The sequence below is a fragment of the Artemia franciscana genome, chromosome 4 (genome assembly GCF_032884065.1).
Source record: "Artemia franciscana chromosome 4, ASM3288406v1, whole genome shotgun sequence".
In the NCBI taxonomy this organism is placed as follows: domain Eukaryota; kingdom Metazoa; phylum Arthropoda; class Branchiopoda; order Anostraca; family Artemiidae; genus Artemia; species Artemia franciscana.
In genome coordinates, this window is record NC_088866.1 from 45,295,653 (window position 1) to 45,313,140 (window position 17,488).

Sequence of the window (17,488 nt, forward strand, 5' to 3'; positions counted from 1 at the left end):
CTTCAGTTGTCCCCTTTTATTTTCAAGCGCTGCTAATCAAGCCTGTTTGAATACAAAAAAAAGAGCTTTCTCTCATAGGGAAATTCTCAACCTTTGACCTATAGAACAGCTTTTTCGAGTTTTGAAGATCGAGGATTTTGTCGGGCTTGTACCCATCTGCATAACAATTAAAGAGACGACACAGTAACAGTTGTAAAGCACATGATAAAAACGATGATTGTTGAGAAACAAGATTGTCAATAGAGATATATTCCTTTTAATGAACCTTCTTTGATCCGTTTGTCCTTGAATTAAAAGTTTATGCTTGTAGAGCATGGGCTGACCAAAAAGATGATCTTTACAGAGTTGTCTCCTTGTTTTATGAGGGGCTACCTACTCTCTGCAACCTGGTGCATATCACATACCACCACTTGATCCATCAGGCATGGCACTCGTCCCATTATGCGCAAAATTTTTGAAAAGGAGTAACACCCCGATTCCACACAAGTTTTACGACATTCGCTTAACATCATGCCAGGCTCTTTTTTTTTCTTTTAATTAAATAAAAAAAAACTATTTTTTTTAGCTGAAAGTAAGGAGCGACATTAAAACTTAAAACGAACAGAAATTACTCCGTATATAAAATGGGTTGTCCCCTCAGCAATCCCTCGCTCTTTACGCTAAAGCTTTTAATTGTTTTAAAAAGTAGAATTGTGGCAAAGAGTCAAACTTTAGCGTAAAGAGCGAGGGATTGCGGAGGGGACAACCCATTTTTTATACGGAGTAATTTCTGTTCGTTTTAAGTTTTAATGTCGCTCCTTACTTTCAGCTAAAAAAAATAGTTTTTTTTTTATTTAATTTCTGAACGTTTTTGAATTAATGCATGTTTGGTTTTGGCTCTCTGCACATAAATTATTAAAATGAAATTTGTATATTAATTCTTTTTTTGGCTAAATGGCTTTCTCTTAGTTTTGATCAGACGATTTTGAGAAATAAGGGGTGGAGAAGGAGGCCTAGTTGCCCTCCAATTTTTCGGTTGCTTAAAAAGGCCACTAGAACTTTTAATTTTTAACGAACGTTTTTATTAGTAAAAAATATACGTAACTTGTAAATTAGCAACTTACGTAACAAACTTTCATAATCTTAAATTTTTATTATGTATACAAGGGGGTTTGTATCCTCGTTAATACCTCGCTCTTTACACTAAATCTTAAGTTTTGTCCCAATTCTTTAAGAATGACCCCTGAATCAGAAAGGCCGTAGAATAAATAGTTGAAATTACTAAAAATACTTTAGCATAAAGAGCGAGGTATTTATCTCCTCCTAAATACCTCGTTCTTTATGCTAAAGTATTTTTGGAACCCCTCATATGCGTAATAATCTCTGTTCGTTTTAAGTTTCAATGCTACTCCTTCCTTTCATTTAAAAAAAACGTTTTCATGTTTATTTTTCATTGTTTTCTTATAGTAATGCTAGAAAATCATGCGCCCTTTTCCTTGAATTTTTCTTCCCCCATGACAGATTCCTCCAAGGAAAGATCCTCCAACATAGCCCCCTCCCCTCAGCCCCACCCCCTAAACAAAATAAAACCCCCTGAAAACGTCTGTACACTTCCCAATAACCATTACTATATGTTAACACTGGTCAAAGTTTGTAACTTGCAGCCCCTCCCCCAGGGATTGTGGGGGAGTAAATCATCTCCAAATACATAGTTATTATGGTTTTCGACTATGCTGAACAAAATGGCTATCTCAAAATTTTGATCCGTTGACTTTGGAAAAAAAATGAACGTGGGAGGGGGCCTAGATGCCCTCCAATTTTTTTGGTCACTTAAAAGGGCACTAGAACTTTTCATTTCCGTTAGAATGAGCCCTCTTGCGACATTCTAGGACCACTTGGTCGATACGATGACCCCTGGGAAAAAAAAACAAAACAAACAAATAAACACACACCCGTGATTTGTCTTCTGGCAAAAAATACAAAATTCCACATTTTTGTAGATAGGAGCTTGAAACTTCTACAGTAGGGTTGTCTGATACGCTGAATCTGATGGTGTGATTTTCGTTTGGATTCTATGACTTTTAGGAGGTCTTTCCCCCTATTTTCTTATATAAGGCAAATTTTCTCAGGCTCGTAACTTTTGATGGGTAAGACTAAACTTGATGAAACTTATATATTTAAAATCAACATTAAAATGCGATTCTTTTGGTGTAGCTATTGATATCAAAATTCAATTTTTTAGAGTTTTGGTTACTATTGAGCCGGGTCGCTCCTTACTACAGTTCGTTACCACGAACTGTTTGATTCAGTATAAACATTAGTCAACCGCGTAGGCGTGAAAGTTAAGGGAGGGTTGTTTCAAAATTCACAATTCATCAAAGGATCTTAAACTAGAGACGAAACGTCAAATATAAAAAATGATGATATCTTTGATGGTTGGAAAAAACTTTTTGCAATTGCCAATTAATTGCAAAATGTTTTCTTTGCTCAGTTTTCTTTTTTTTTTCATTCAAAAGAAAACTTTAAAAAAGCACGAGCTTAGACCTCTAGTTTTTGTTGCGGGGGGGGGGATTTTGGGGTTTTAGTTTGTAAAAAAATTTAGAATAAATAAGAGGTGGAAAAAGTAAGTTAAATGAAAACTTTTGGGAGGTGGGAATGAGATGAGGGGATTATCCAGGTCTTGATCTCAGAATAGCTACAGATTTCAAAACTTTCTAAGCAGGCTGAAATTTTGAAAAAAGGGGATTTTCAATGAGGCATTTTCACATTCGAAAACATTGCGATTACCCATTAACTAGATTTTTTCACTTGTGTGAGCTCTTTGGAGGGTTTTATATATAAAAGTGTTTTACCCTTTGCCCCAAGCCTCCCTAATAATTTCCCCGCTGTTAGAGACTCCGGAACACTAACACTTGACAGTTCATTCTATTCAAATATTACATTATCCATATATTCTCAATATTAATTATCCAGGAACGCACGACGGGTATCTTAAAAACCCCACCCTTTTAAACTTAAAAACAAGATTGTTATTCATAAGAAAAAACATTTCGTGGCAAAATATTATTGGGGGAGGGGTCCGAAAGGAATCTCTGCAGTAGATTTTTCAGGGGAAATTTTCCAGGTGAGGGAATTTTTCAAAAACTTTCAAATTTAGAAATACAAGCTTGATTAATTCGCAGGGAGAAAGACAGTCCAGTGGAAGGAATTTTGCGCTATAAATTTTTTTACAGGGGAGTTTTCAGCTGCGAAAACTTTCAGGGGGGAGACGTTGTTTTAAAGACACTATATTAACACTTTAAAAATATTTTACTATTTTTTCTTAAATACTGAATAGACTGAAGCCCTGACCTTAATTAATCAGCATAATAATGTTCTTTTTAATTAATCATTAATTAATTAATTGATTAATTAAATTTTAATTAATTTGATTAATTTCATTTTAATTAATTTGATTAATTAAATTTAATTTAATTAATCAGCATAATAATGCTCGTCGCAATAGACGAGATGTCTATTGCGCAAATAAGTATTACTTTGTCCTCTCCTGTATATTTAAGTATTCTCGACGATTTTTGGCTATTTGTAATCGGAATGGAAGATGTTTATCAGTTCCTTGCGGACGAAACTTTTCGTTCGGTATTTCATCTTATTTAGAAAAAAGAATACTTTGCAATACCAGAAACTTCGTTTTTATCGACGTATGGATATAAATAATATCGTTTCATAGATTTTTTTTTCAATAAAACAATTGGTGGTAATGAGGTGTTCCCTACTCATGTTAATTTATGCTCGTTTTGAGTTTGACTAAGTTATTTAAAAACTTAAAACGAACAGAAATTACTCCGTATATGAAAGGGGCTTTTCTTCCTCAACGCCCCGCTCTTTACACTAAAGTTTGACTCTTTCTCTTAACTCTATTTTTAAAACAGTAAGAAACAAAATTTGAATATTAATTAATTGCAATTAATCGGGATATTTTGGGGAAAAGCAGCGAGGGAGGAGGCCTAGCTGCCCTCCAATTTTTGAATTATTTAAAAAAGCAACTAGAACCTTTAATTTTTTACAAACGTTTTATTGGTAAAAATATACGTAACTTACGAATTAACTTACATAACGAGCTTCTATATTCGTATGTTTTTATTACGTTTATGAGGGGTTTCAACCGTCGTCGATACCTCGCTACTTTACACTAAAGCTGAAATCTTGTCCCAATTCCTTAAGAATGACCTCTGAATCGCAAAGGCCGCAGAATAAATAGTTGAAATTATTAAAATACTTTAGCGTAAAGAGTGAGGTATAACGAGGAGGTAAACCCCTCTTACGCGTAATAATATTTGTTCGTTTTAAGTTTTAATGCTGCTCCTTACTTTCAGTAGAAAAAACTTTTCATATTTTTTTCCTTGTTTGAATAAGGCTAGAAAATCCTGCGCCCCTTTCATTGAAATTCTCTTCCCCCATGAGAAATTTCTCCATGGAAGTATCCTCCCACGTAACCCCACCCCTCAATTCTCCCCCTAAACAAAAAAAAATCCCCCTGGAAACGTCTGTACACTTCCCAGTAATCATTACTATATGTAAACACAGGTCAAAATTTGTAACTTGCAGCCCCTCCCACGGGGACTACAGGGGAGTAAGTCGTCCCTAAAGACATAGTTATTAGGTTTTTCGATTATGGTGAATAAAATGGCTATCTCAGAATTTTAATCCGGTGACTTTTGGGAAAAATGAGCGTGGGAGGGGGCCTAGGTGCCCTCCAAATTTTTTGGTCACATAAAAAGGGCACTAGAACTTTTAATTTCCGTTAGAATGAGCCCTTTTGCGACATTCTAGGACCACTCAGTCGATACGATCACCCCTGGGAAAAAAAAAAACAAACAAATAAACACGAATCCGTGATCTGTATTCTGGCAAAAAATGCGAAATTCCACATTTTTGTAGATAGGAGTTTGAAACTTCTACCAGAAGGTTCTCTGATACGCTGAATCTGATGGTGTGATTTTCGTTAAGATTGTATGACTTTTAGGGGGTGTTTCCCCCTATTTTCTAAAATGAGGCAAATTTTCTCAGGCTCATAACTTTTGATAGGTATAACTGATCTTGATGAAACTTATATATTTAAAATCAGCATTAAAATGCATTTCTTTTTATGTAGCTGTTGGTATCAAAATTCCATTTTTTAGAATTTCGGTTAATATTGAGCCGGGTCGCTCCTTACTACGTTACCACGAACTGTTTGATTAAATGAAAAAACAAGTTTTTTCAACAGAAAGTAAGAAGCCACATTAAAACTTAGAATAAACAGAAATTATTCTGTATGTGAAAGGACCTTACCCGTCCTCAACGTCCCGCTCTTTACGATAAAGTTTTTTTATTGTTTTAAAAAGTAGAGTTATGAGAAAGAATCTAACTTTAGCAGTAGGAGCGAGGCGCTGAGGAGGGAACTGCCCCTGTCAAATACGTAACAATTTCAGTTCTTTTGAAGTTTTAATGTTTCTCTTAAAACTTTGTTTACAGCATCTCTCAATCTAAAAAGTGATTTTTTGAAAGCAATGAATTAGTAGAAAAGATCCAAACGCACAATTTGATAACCCTATTAGCAAATCACCCTTCAATGAAAATTAATTCTGTTCAATTCAGTCTTTTAGTCAAATAAGTACAGTTAAGAACTGAGATAAGCCATATAATCTTGATTAAAGACCGATTGAACTGACAGGATCAGTAAAAAAAAAATATGACTAAAGAGTTGGGTCCAATGGGGAGCAGCCATCCTCATACTCGGGCCCGTGTTGCTTAACCTGAAGGCTATTATTTTATATAGTAAACATTTTCAAAATGCACCAACACATAGGTTGAGACAGCTATTGTATTACCTCAGCGGCAGGCCACAATTGATAGTGAGCACTAATTTTTATTTTATACCATTTTGTTCGTCGTGCGCTTTCATCATTTAAAGAAAATTTGTATGTTTAAAAACATTTTTTAATTCAACAACTTTTTTTAAAATATAAAGATTTTCTTACCGAAAACTACAACTTACATGTACAATGCACTCCTTACTTTCAGTTAACAAAACTTGTTTTTTTTTTAATTTCTGAATGCTTTTGAATTAATGCATGTTTTGATTTTGTCCTTCCGCACATAAATAATTAAAACAAAATCTGCATACTAAGATTTTTTGGCTTATTGGCTTTCTCATAGTTTTAATCAGAAGATTTTGAGAAAAAATGAGTGGGGAGGAGGCCTAGTTGCCCTCCAATTTCTTTATTGCTTAAAAAGGCAACTAGAACTTTTAGTTTTTACGAGTGTTTTCATTAGTAAAAAATATACGTAACTTATGAATTAACTTACATAACGAACTTCTATATTTGTATGTTTTTATTACCTATATGAAGGGGTTTACCCTCTCGTCAATACCTCGCTCTTTACATTAAAGCTTGAATTTTGTCCCAATTCTTTAAGAATGACCCCTAAATCACAAAAGCCGTAGAATAAATAGTTGAAATTACTAAAAATACTGTATCGTAATGAGCGAGGTATCACGAGGAGCTGAACCCCTCATATGCGGAGTAATTTCTGTTTATTCGAAGTTTTAATGCTGCTCCTAACTTTCAGTTGAAAAAAAACGTTTCATTTATATTTTTTTATTGTTTTTTTTTAATAATGCTAGAAAATCCTGCGCCCCTTCATTAAAATCCTCTTCCCCCATGACAAATTCCTCCATGGAGAGATCCTCCCACGTACCCCTCCCAACCAAAAACATCCCCCAGAAAACGTCCGTACACTTCCCAATAATCACATTTGTTGTTTTTTGCCCTTTTATGAGGGTTGTGTTGCGTCTGAATCATATTATTTGAAGGTAACGGCTTTTACAGATGCTGCAATTGTTGTAAAGATTTTTCTATTACAATATTTTCATCCATCATACCTTAGTTTGAAACTATCAGTGCGATTGTTTCTGGTAACAAGTTTAGAAATAAAGTTTTTCGTGACACTTTTTCAATTTGAGACGTTTTTTGTTTGTTTCGGTTTTGCCAACTTTAAAATTTTTTTTCTTCACGACAGTTTTTTCTTCGTGGCGTTCTTTTAACTTTGAAATGTTGTTTTTTCTCTGTGGCTTTTTTTCGAGACCTTTTTTCTTAACTTCGAGATGTTTTTTTCTTCGTGAGGTTTTTTTCTTTTATATTTATTTTTAGCTTGGAGACTTTTCTTTCACAAAGAAAAGGAGACCTTTTCTTTGTGATGTTTGTTTTTAACTTCGAGATGTTTGTTTTTCTTCGTGAAGTTTCATAAAGAACAGAACATACTAAAAATGGAGTTTTAATAGTTCAAATGAAAATAATGAAGAAAACACAGAAAGCGAATATTTCGAGAGAACAACCGCATCTCTTCATCAGCTCAAACAAAATATTATCCTCAAGGAAAAAGCCACAAACAAAAAAAAATGTGGAACATACAACAAAACCAATTGAAAAACCTCCAAAAAACTAAATAAAATTCAATAAAAGAACAAAAATTAAAAGAATTAAAATCAAATACCTAGCAGCAATAAACTTAGTTTTTTGCCAATATCTGCGATTCGCACAAACTCTAAACAAGTGTGAACTGCGATCGACGGATACTAACGAATAACTGTTCGTTAGTATCCGCCGATGGCAAAAAGAGAGTCGGTTGTTCTCTCGAAATATTCGCTTTCTGTGTTTTCTTCAATATTTTCATTTGGCATTTAAAAACTCCATTTTTGATCGTTTTCTTTCCTTATGTCATGACAGCCCAAAGTGATTTAAGAAATTATCTTAGTGATGTTTTTTACTTCAAATCATTTTTTCGTCGTGACACCTTATTAACTTCGAGGAATTTTTTCTTCGGGATGTTTTTTTTTTACTTCGAGACCTTTTTTATTTCTTTGTGATGTTTTTTTAATTTTGATACGTTTTTCACTTTGAGATATTTCAAGACTTTTTGTCTTAACTTTGAGAATTTTTTTTTTTACTTCGATAGGTTTTCATTTCGTCTTTACATTTTTGTTTTAACTTCAAGACGTTTTTTCTTCGTGATATTTTTTCCTGACGTTTTTTCCAACTTCGAGACGTTTTTCTTTGTGATGTTTTTCTCTGAAACTGTTTTTTATATTCATGGCGATTTTTTCTTCGTCTCATTTTTTTTTTACTTCGAGACGTTTTTTTTCAACTTTGAAATTTTTTTTTGTATTTGTTGCGTATTTTTCTGTGAGATGTTGTTTTTTTAGATTCAGGACGCTTTATATTTGTAACGTTTTTCTTTTACTTCGTGGCGTTGTTTTAACTTCGAGGCATTTTTTCTTTGTGTTTTGTTTTGGAGGGGGGGGGTATAGGACCCAGACATATTCATTGTGAAATCGTGTCTAACCATTTCTTGTTCACAACCAAAATATATTAAGGAAAGATGGACCTTGTCATACTCATAAAAAATATTCTGCTTTTATAAGCATTATGTTTCAACTTTCATAATATGATGTTCCAATGTTCCCCTAGCTACGGGAAAATACAAAGAGATGCCGTTCACGCAGATCACCGTAGTTCAATCAAAGTTTCCCATATAGGGTTCTCGGACATAGCGGTTGTGACAAGGTACCTCCTGAAATGACCTGACACTGTTTAGGAGTTACGGCCCATTGCATTTCCTAGAGTTGGAAGTGATCGTCTCTCACTAGTTTGCAAACTACTGCTGTAACCAAGAAAATATTAAAATTATAGCTTAGACAGCATAAACATTTTTGCAATTTACATAATAATCCTTTAATTTATCATTGTCTCGTCAAAAGTTAAGTTTGTCTTGTATCATCTAGTATATAATTATTTACTAAAATACTTTAATAACTATTGGCTATAGTTCGTTGTCTAAAATAAGTCTTACTAGGCTGCTAGTAAGAGTTCTGCTTCTACCAGGGATTACCTAGATGGGAATCAAGATGACAGCCGAGCATCTCTCTTAGCACGGCAATGTTTCATTTTGGGCCGTTGAAGCTGTATCTCCGTCTCTAGTGTATCCTTGGGAAGTCGACCACACTTCCTCAAAGTGGTGAAGCGGTGGAAACGCTTCGTAGCTACATGCCTAGCGAAAGAGTGGCTAATGTGTGGAGGCGCCAAGGGACTGGGGACCTTTCGGTTAATAGTATTCCCACCAAACAATATGAAGAAAGCTGATCAAAGAGTGTCAAACCAAGCTAAGGGATTCCCAGCATGTGTTGGATGATTTACCGGTATCTCTTTTAAAAAATTGGCGAGCTGGACACCTGTTGAAACGAACAAAATCCCTTACAATTGGGTGCTGGAACGTCTGTTCGGTGAAATATTTGACGACTCGGTCTTTTATAGCTGGTAAAAGACATCGCCTAGGCTTGACATTCTCTGTGCACCAGAGACAAGAATAAATGACATAATGGAAAACCATGAGACAGCAACACCTGATTCTGATAACTCTTTCTATTTTTATAACTCAGGACCCAAAGATGTCAGTGGCAGAAAAGGGGCTGGATTTCTCTTTAACATACAAGTACAAAAAGCTCTAATAGAATGGGAGCCCGTATCATCTCACCTTGCAAAATCTGAATTCCGAAGCAAACTGTTTAATGTTTCAGTGTTTGCAGATTACACACCTACAAGGGTCAGCTCTGAACAAGCTATAGGTATGTTTTACGCTGAACTCAACGAAGCTGTAAAAAAGACCCCCAAACGTGACCTCCTCTTTATCGGTGGAGACCTTACAGCACATGTCAGCAGCAGACAGGAAAACAGTGACAGGAACCTTGGAATTCACAGGTATGGCGAAAGATCCAAATGAGGAAACTGGTTGGCCCAATTCACCCAAGCGAACAATCTTGTGATACCAAACTCCCTTTTCAGACGCAAGCCCTCACACGTCATAACCAGGAGATCCAGAGGTGAAAGAAAATCTTCCCAGCTGGAATATCTACTCGTGTCTTTACGTTGGAGAAGCTTGATCCAGAACTGTAGAGCTTACAGAAAACCTGACATAGGTTTTAAGTGCGGGTCAGATCATACTTTGGTTAAAATGTCTATGAAGATCAGGCTAATGGCTCGTAAACGGAAGGAAATCCCCAAAAGATTTGACGTTGCCCATCTTAAGGAACTGGCAGTAGTAGAACAATTCCGTCTTCCGCTTTCAAATCGTTTCACCACCCTCGAGCATGAACACTCAATGAGTGTCCTGAGGACAGGAACTCGAGCGAATCGTCGGTTAACAAATATCGGCAGAAGTTCTTAAATACGCTACAGGAGGTAGCTTTCGAAACTCTTGGAAGAGTGAAGCGAAAGCGAAGACGGTGAATGTCTGAAAAAACTATCCGACTTGAAACAAAGAAAAGTCTGTTACCATCACGACACTCAGCTGAATTCAAGCAGTTAGGCAAGCTATGAGACCAGTCGGGCAGAAAAAACAGAAGCAAGTACTGGGAGAATAAGGCAGTGGAGATGCAAAAAGCAGCTAGCCTGTCAGATACTACGTAACTGTACCAACTTCTTAAAGATTCAACTGGGAAGAGGTTGAAGAACTTGGCATCTGTAAGAGACGAACAGGGTAACATCCTAGCGGGTCGAGACGAAGTTGTTGACCGCTTTTCAGGAAAATCCAAAATCTCCAAATAGACCCTTCATCACCTGCTTCAAATCTTCTAGTGACCCAACCACCCCCACCTCCTTCATCAACTCTCATCAACAAATACGCAGGAGTAAAAAAAGAGCCCCCTGACGAAGACAAAATTGTGGCAGCAATAGAGAAGTTGAAGAATCATAAACGCTGGGAATTGACGCTTTACCGCAAGACAATGTATCTACAATACAAGTATCTACGATGCATCTACAATGTATCTACAAGACAAGCCCCAAGCTTCTTGCACATATCCTGTAAAAACTGCTCAAGAAAATTTGTGTACAGGAGGTTCTCCAAGACGATTGTAAAGTTTCAATTACCATCCCCCTCTACAAAAAAGGGGATCAAGCTGGATGCAGGAATTACCCGGGGATATCGCTTATATGCATCGCTGCCAAAATATTCACCATGATTCTACTCAACCGCTTCAGCTCAATAAGAAACACGACAACACATCAAGACCAGGCGGGCTATTGCCGATTTGGCAGGGTTGATGAGCAGTAAGGATAAAGACAAAAACTCTGACAAATTCTGACGATGTTCTCACAAGGGATATCTCTATCAATAACTCCCGTTTAGAGGTCGTTGACCAGTTCAAATAACTGGGATTCCTCATCGGTATTTCTGGCGGCTGCAGTACGTGTTTGCAGTGTGTGAACCCCCGCTCTTTATTATTGTTTCAAGCCTTTTTTTCTAGCAGCACAATAATCCTGTTTAACAATACTTCACGTGTTTGTTTGAACCAAGTAGTGGCCTTTAAAAGGGCCGTCGGTAAATAATTAGTTAAATAGAATAAAGACACTGAAGCTATCTCACCACGGATACAACGGGCAAGTTGAACATCTTTTAGCAAGATGGTCACTCTCTTGGCCTTTCTACTCCACATCGAAGAATTTCATTGTTTCTGATGAAACTTTCCTGATAAGCCAGCGTGGCCGGCTTACCAGACCGGCCACGCCACCCCCTCCTCAATTATTTCCCATGTTTCCCATAGGGTCTTATCAGCCCCCCCCCCAAGTGAAACATTTCTCCTGTATAATATATTCCCTATAAAACTTAAATAAAATAAAATTGAATTTTTTTTTTCTTTGGAAAGACGAGAATATGGAGACACATACTTTACAGGTTAGACAAAAAGGGTTTTGTTCTAGGAGACAATTATAACTTTGAAATGAGATATGAAAACAAATTATTTTATTTAAATTTACAAGAATTACTTTAGTTTCAATTCACAAATCAAATTTAATGTTAGAACCCCTAAAGGAATTACTGAATTTTATATATTTATATCTAATTGCTTTTTATAATGTTAAAAAGCAGACTTTCTACGTCATTATTGAGAGGGTTATGGTTCTTTAAAATTTCCACAAATTTGTTTCCATAATAGCATTGCAATATTGAGAGTAGTTGAAATAACAATTACCAATCCTGAATTGGTTATAAATGGCTATTTTTCTCGCTAAAAAGTTTCTTTAGAAAAATATTTTTAAATTTCGAGTTACTAAGAATTTTGTACCTTTTGGATTCCAATTCTGAACCCAAAATTTAATTTCCTCCGAAAGCAATCATTAAATTGCGAAAGAGGATTAAAAAGGCACCATGTTATTTATTCATTTTCATTTTAGTTAAACTATATACTTTATCCATTAAATTTTCACTGAATAAAATAAGTTAATAAAATTATAGAAGAATTATTGTAATCAATACCTTGTGATTGCTTAGTGGACAGAGCCTTACCTATTGAGCGAAGGTTAGCAGGTTCAACCCCACGTGTCGCAAGGTCTTCCTTAGTGTTCTATTTATGGCTTTTACACTAACTTTAGAATTCTTCATTTTTCGCCAAACAATTGTTCCACTTTCTTTTAGAATTGAAAAACTAGTTGTGATACCTAATATGATATAGACAACGAACTATGGTCAAAAGCTATTAATAGCTAGCAATAGCTAGCGGGACATAGGAACAGCATACTATGAAAGTAGGAATTGAATACTTGTAGAAAGTAGAATACTTATTATATGTACGACATTGTCCATCTTTCCTTGAAACATTTTTGGTTGTGAACAAGAAAGGGTTAGACACGATTTCACAATGAATATGACTGGGTCCTGTACCCCCCCCACCTCAAAGGAAAAACGGCTCGAAGTTCAAAAAACGTCACAAATTAAAAGAAAAAACGTCTTTAAAACAATTGCAACATCTGTAAAGGCCGTTACCTTCAAATAATAAGATTCAGACGCAACACTACCCTCAAAAAAGGGGGAAAAAACCAACAAAACAACACCAAGACCAACGATAATATTATGTTCTTAGAAATACATCCGAAGCAATAGGTCTCAGGAACTTGCTATGCAATTGAATTGTATTTTTGTCGAATGTTTAGTGGAGGGGGTTGTTTGTCATACAGTTTTGTTTTATCGAATAACACTTACAATCCCTTAAGTTACCAAATTGCAGGTAATTGTATGTCATATATCATCATCTTTTGTTTCAAAAACTCCCCTCCCTGTTAGTTATTCTTAAACTTTTGAATTCAGTCTGTGGATTATTTTTGAACCCAAGCCTTAACATGGGTCCTGGAGGATAATTTTCTAGAAGACAATTGCAAGCAAAAAGCTATGATACAACAAAAACAAGAGAACACTAGCAAAAGAGAAAATAAAATAGCTGATTTTATAAGGATAACCACCTTCTTGGAGTTTATGACTTTAGTAGACTCAAGTGTGATCCGGGCTGCAGCGCTAGCTAGCATTCTAGTAGGAAATTCTATAGTAAAAACTAACTCCAAATAATGGTTTCAGCTCTAGCTGCAACCTAGTGAAAGGTAAATGTAGCTCATATTAATGAAAAAGTAAAATATGTGCCGGAAGAAAATTGCCTAACGCGAAAAATTAGTCATTTGAAAGTAATTCAGGAATAATATTTATGATAAAGAACGAATTCAGGCCCACTAACTTTTTTCTTTAAGCTATGATTAGCCAAAAGTAAATTTCCCGTCATAATTTTTGTATATTTTCAGGGGGAAGGGCTTGAATGAAAAAAATATCTTATAATAGGACGTATTTCCGTGTCATTTTCCCTCCCCCGTTAGACAATTATCATTGGAAAAATTTGCCCCATGTAAAATTGAGCCACTAAAGGGAAAATGAGACAAATAAAAAGGATAAGAAAGAAGAAAGGATTTTTCAATTTTTTATCTATATTCATCTTCATTTGTACTTTTGAGTCGGAACACATTGAGATCCGAACATTATCTAAAGCGATGGTATTTACCACTGCAACCTGGATATAACCTGGGATTACGACGTCATTGATCGATCTTGTACATGTAAAATGTAGTTCCTGGTAAGAAAACCTTTATATTTAAAAAAATAGTTTTTTTAATTAAAATATGTTTTTAACCACATCAATTTTCTTTAAAATGAATCATTAAACAGCTCTGTAGGATGTTCCAGTGCCAAGCTATCTTTGGAAAAAGAGAGAGAGCGAGAAAAGATACGGTGTCTTTTTTCAATCAGTTTTTGGTTTATGTTTTTCGTTTAGTTTTTGGCTTAAATTTTTTACAAAGGATCAGTAAAGTTTGAAATCTCTCAGTCAAGCGCAATAATTGTCTCAAGGAACCACACTTTTCTCAGTTTAACTCCTAAAGTGTGCATCTGTATAATGTTTTGTTAAATTTTGATAAGAAAAACAACCAAAAACTGGTACAGTTCCCTAGTATCAGACAGGCTAGCTGCTTTTTGCATCAAAGTTCAATCTGGTCAGTAATTTAAAAGTTAAATTAAATTAATATGAATTTGTGACTTTATCCTATAAGCATGACACACAAACTCGAAATAATAATATTCAGCTAATAAAATTATACCAAAAATTAATGGTAATTTATCTTTTTTTAAATGTTCAATTATTAAAGAAATTGATGTTCGTTCTCATTTTACTGTGTGAAAGATTTTTTTTTTATGTAATGATTTTTACAAAGCTATCACATAATTAAATAAAAAAAACAATTTTTTAAACTGAAAGTAAGGAGTGACATTAAAACTTAAAACGAACAGAAATTACTTCGTATATGAAAGGGGCTGCTCCCTCCTCAGCGCCCCGCTCTTTACCCTAAAGTTTGACTATTTCTCTCAACTCTACTTTTTAAAACAGTAAAAAACTTTAGTCACACTAAGGAAGACCGGTTTTACTCGCAGTTCATAAATATCCAATTCAAACCGAATCCTTTTACTTTGAACTCTGAATCAATATAATCAGGTTATTTGAGATTTTCTCACTTTGAAAGCTAGTTCAGTAGCCTACTGAACTAGTTCAGTATTTCTGAACTAGTTCCGTACTTCAGTGCGTGCTCCTTATGAGCTTAGAAAGATCAAAAAGTATTATTTCAATTCGTTTGAATCAGTTGGCTATCTCAGAATTTCAACGACAAGAACTTGACCAACTTCAGAACAAAAATGTACTTTTATTCCATAAAATAGAAGAAAACAGCACTGAAAATTACTCTAGGACTTTTAATTTCCATTAGAGACAATTCTATTTCTTCTTACCACGGTGTTCTAGGATCATAGGCTCATTTCAATCACCTCTGAAAAAAAAGACTTATCCGAGATTTTTGTTCTTGGAAAAGATACAAAACTCTGCGGTTTCTTAGGTAAGAGTCTGAAACTTCCACAACATGATTTTAATTTGCTGATTATTTTATTTGCTGGTTATTTTAATTAACATCACTTGATCTTCGATGAAGATTTGCTTTTTTTTAATCAGGCTGATATTTAATATGCTGATATTCGTAGATTGTATGAAGCTTTAAACTTAATGAACTTTGTATATTTGCAACGAGCATAAGAAGTCAGTTTTGTTGATCCATTGATTAATATGAAAATTCCCCTGTTCTAGATTTCTTAACCCGAGTCGGTACTTATTTACAGTACCACTAACTGCTTGATTAATTGAAGAGGAGCACCCTACTAACATCAACATAAAATAAATAATATTACAATTTGTGTTACAGTAATACAAAATATAAGTAATAGGAATATTTGCGTCTAAAACACAAGAGCGCATCTCACGTTTTTTTTTTTCAGTTTATGTCTTGAATTTGAACTGTACTGATTTGATCCAGATTTAGAACTTTAAGTGGTCATTTACTTACAAAAGAAAAGATTTTCTGCATTCCGTAAAAGCTCAGCAGCTCCTTTCGTCTTAGGTTCACTGAAAATATTCATTAGCTAGTAATTATTTTTGATGTTGATGGATCAAACCTCCACTGCATTGGCTAAATGCATAATATAAAAAGACCTATTGGATTTTTAAGTTTGAATGCATAATATCTAAAGCTCGGATGTATATAGTTCGAGGCTCGTTCTGGACTGGAGTGATTGGAAATATTCCAAAATTTTATGGCTCCTTTTGATCTTGCCTGATACAAAATTCTTCAATTCCCACAATTTCTTTGAATACGGGCTGACCAAGGATATTCAAAGCCCAGTAACTCCGTTTGTTCTGAGCTGATTGGAAATATTCCAAGTCGAGTGAATCGTTTTGTTTTGAACTAATCAGAATTGTTTTGAGTCTGGCTGCTTGTTTTCGTCCGAACTGATCAAAAATCCCAATGTCATTGACCTTTTTCAGTTTGGGCTGACCTAACTTGCTTCATGTCTGATAGCTCCTTCTAGTCTGAGCTGTTCGTAAAAGTTGGGCTATTTGTTTCTTGCTCAGTAAGTTTAAAAAAAAAAACATATACTTTTCAATCATTTACGGTCTATTGCCCAAATTACTACTCGACCCAGGTCTCTTGCCGAACATAGCCATATGATGACAGATTAACAAAAATATTATTTTTATTTATTTATTCTCTTTGGTTCTAGGCTTTACCCCCCCCCCCTGATGAAAATATCCCCTCGGTAGCTACCTCCCCCTCGAAGAAAATACACCCCACGGACCCCCCCCCCAAGAAAATCCCTCCGAAAAAACCTCCGTGGAAAATAATCCAAGCAGAAAATACCCCCTAGAATATACCCCCCCCCCGTTGAAAATAAGGATTTGCAAATTTGAACATTTTATTTCCGTATTTGAGTTTTTGAGCTTTTATTTGAGCTTTTTTCCGTATGGGAAGGAATTTTCCACAGGGGAAGAAATTTTTGTGCTTTTGTATTATAGGCCACTCACTCAGGTTTACGCTGTGTAGAACTGAAGAACAAACCGGTTTCTTAGTTAGTTTCTTCCAGCTTAGAGTGACACAAATCAAAGACAAGTGACAGAATAGATGAAAAGTTATAATTTGGGCTATATATTTGCACATAAGGGGGGTAGTAAAGTACTTTGACAGTTTGAAGTCAGAAAACAATTCTTAGTTCACAATATGCAAAATAATTGTACCTAACCCCCCCCCCCCCTAATGTACAAATATATAGCCCACATTTGTTTCAAAAGTAACGAAGAAACTAACAAAGAACCGGCTTGTTCTCGAATTTTAGACATTATAAACTTGGGTAAGTGGCGTACAATGCACAAGTACCGGAATTTTCATGGAGAGAGAGAGAGAGCCGGATTTCCCGGTACTATTTAAAAACGATCAGAAACTATATTAAAAAAATATTTTAAACAAAGCTTATTATTCTAATCAAAGGATCATTGTGTTTCAGGAATCGTCCTTAAAGAATTAGGACAGAATGTCAAAACTTTAGCGTAAAGAGCTAGGTCTTGTGGAAAAAGGAAACTACTTCCCTATCCGTAATAATTTTTGTTCGTTTTAAGTTTTGACGCTGCTCCTAACTTTCATGAAAAAGTTCATTGATCGTTTTTAAATAATACCGAGGAATCTGGCTTTCTCTTTAAAGTTTGACAGTTTGTCCCAATTTT

At 35.1% G+C, this 17,488-nt stretch overlaps 2 long non-coding RNA genes across 3 annotated transcripts in view; one reads left to right on the forward strand and one right to left on the reverse strand.

Annotated features, from left to right (window-relative positions):
* The window catches only part of LOC136026491 (uncharacterized), a 46,061-nt gene that overhangs the window by 18,808 nt on the left and 9,765 nt on the right, over window positions 1-17,488 (reverse strand). The gene's annotated exons all lie outside the window — the stretch shown is intronic.
* Window positions 14,293-17,488, forward strand: part of LOC136026490 (uncharacterized) — a 31,122-nt gene continuing 27,926 nt past the window's right edge. Inside the window, exon 1 of the long non-coding RNA XR_010617308.1 lies at window positions 14,293-14,387. This is a non-coding gene — a long non-coding RNA (uncharacterized LOC136026490). The remainder of the gene's footprint in view (window positions 14,388-17,488) is intronic.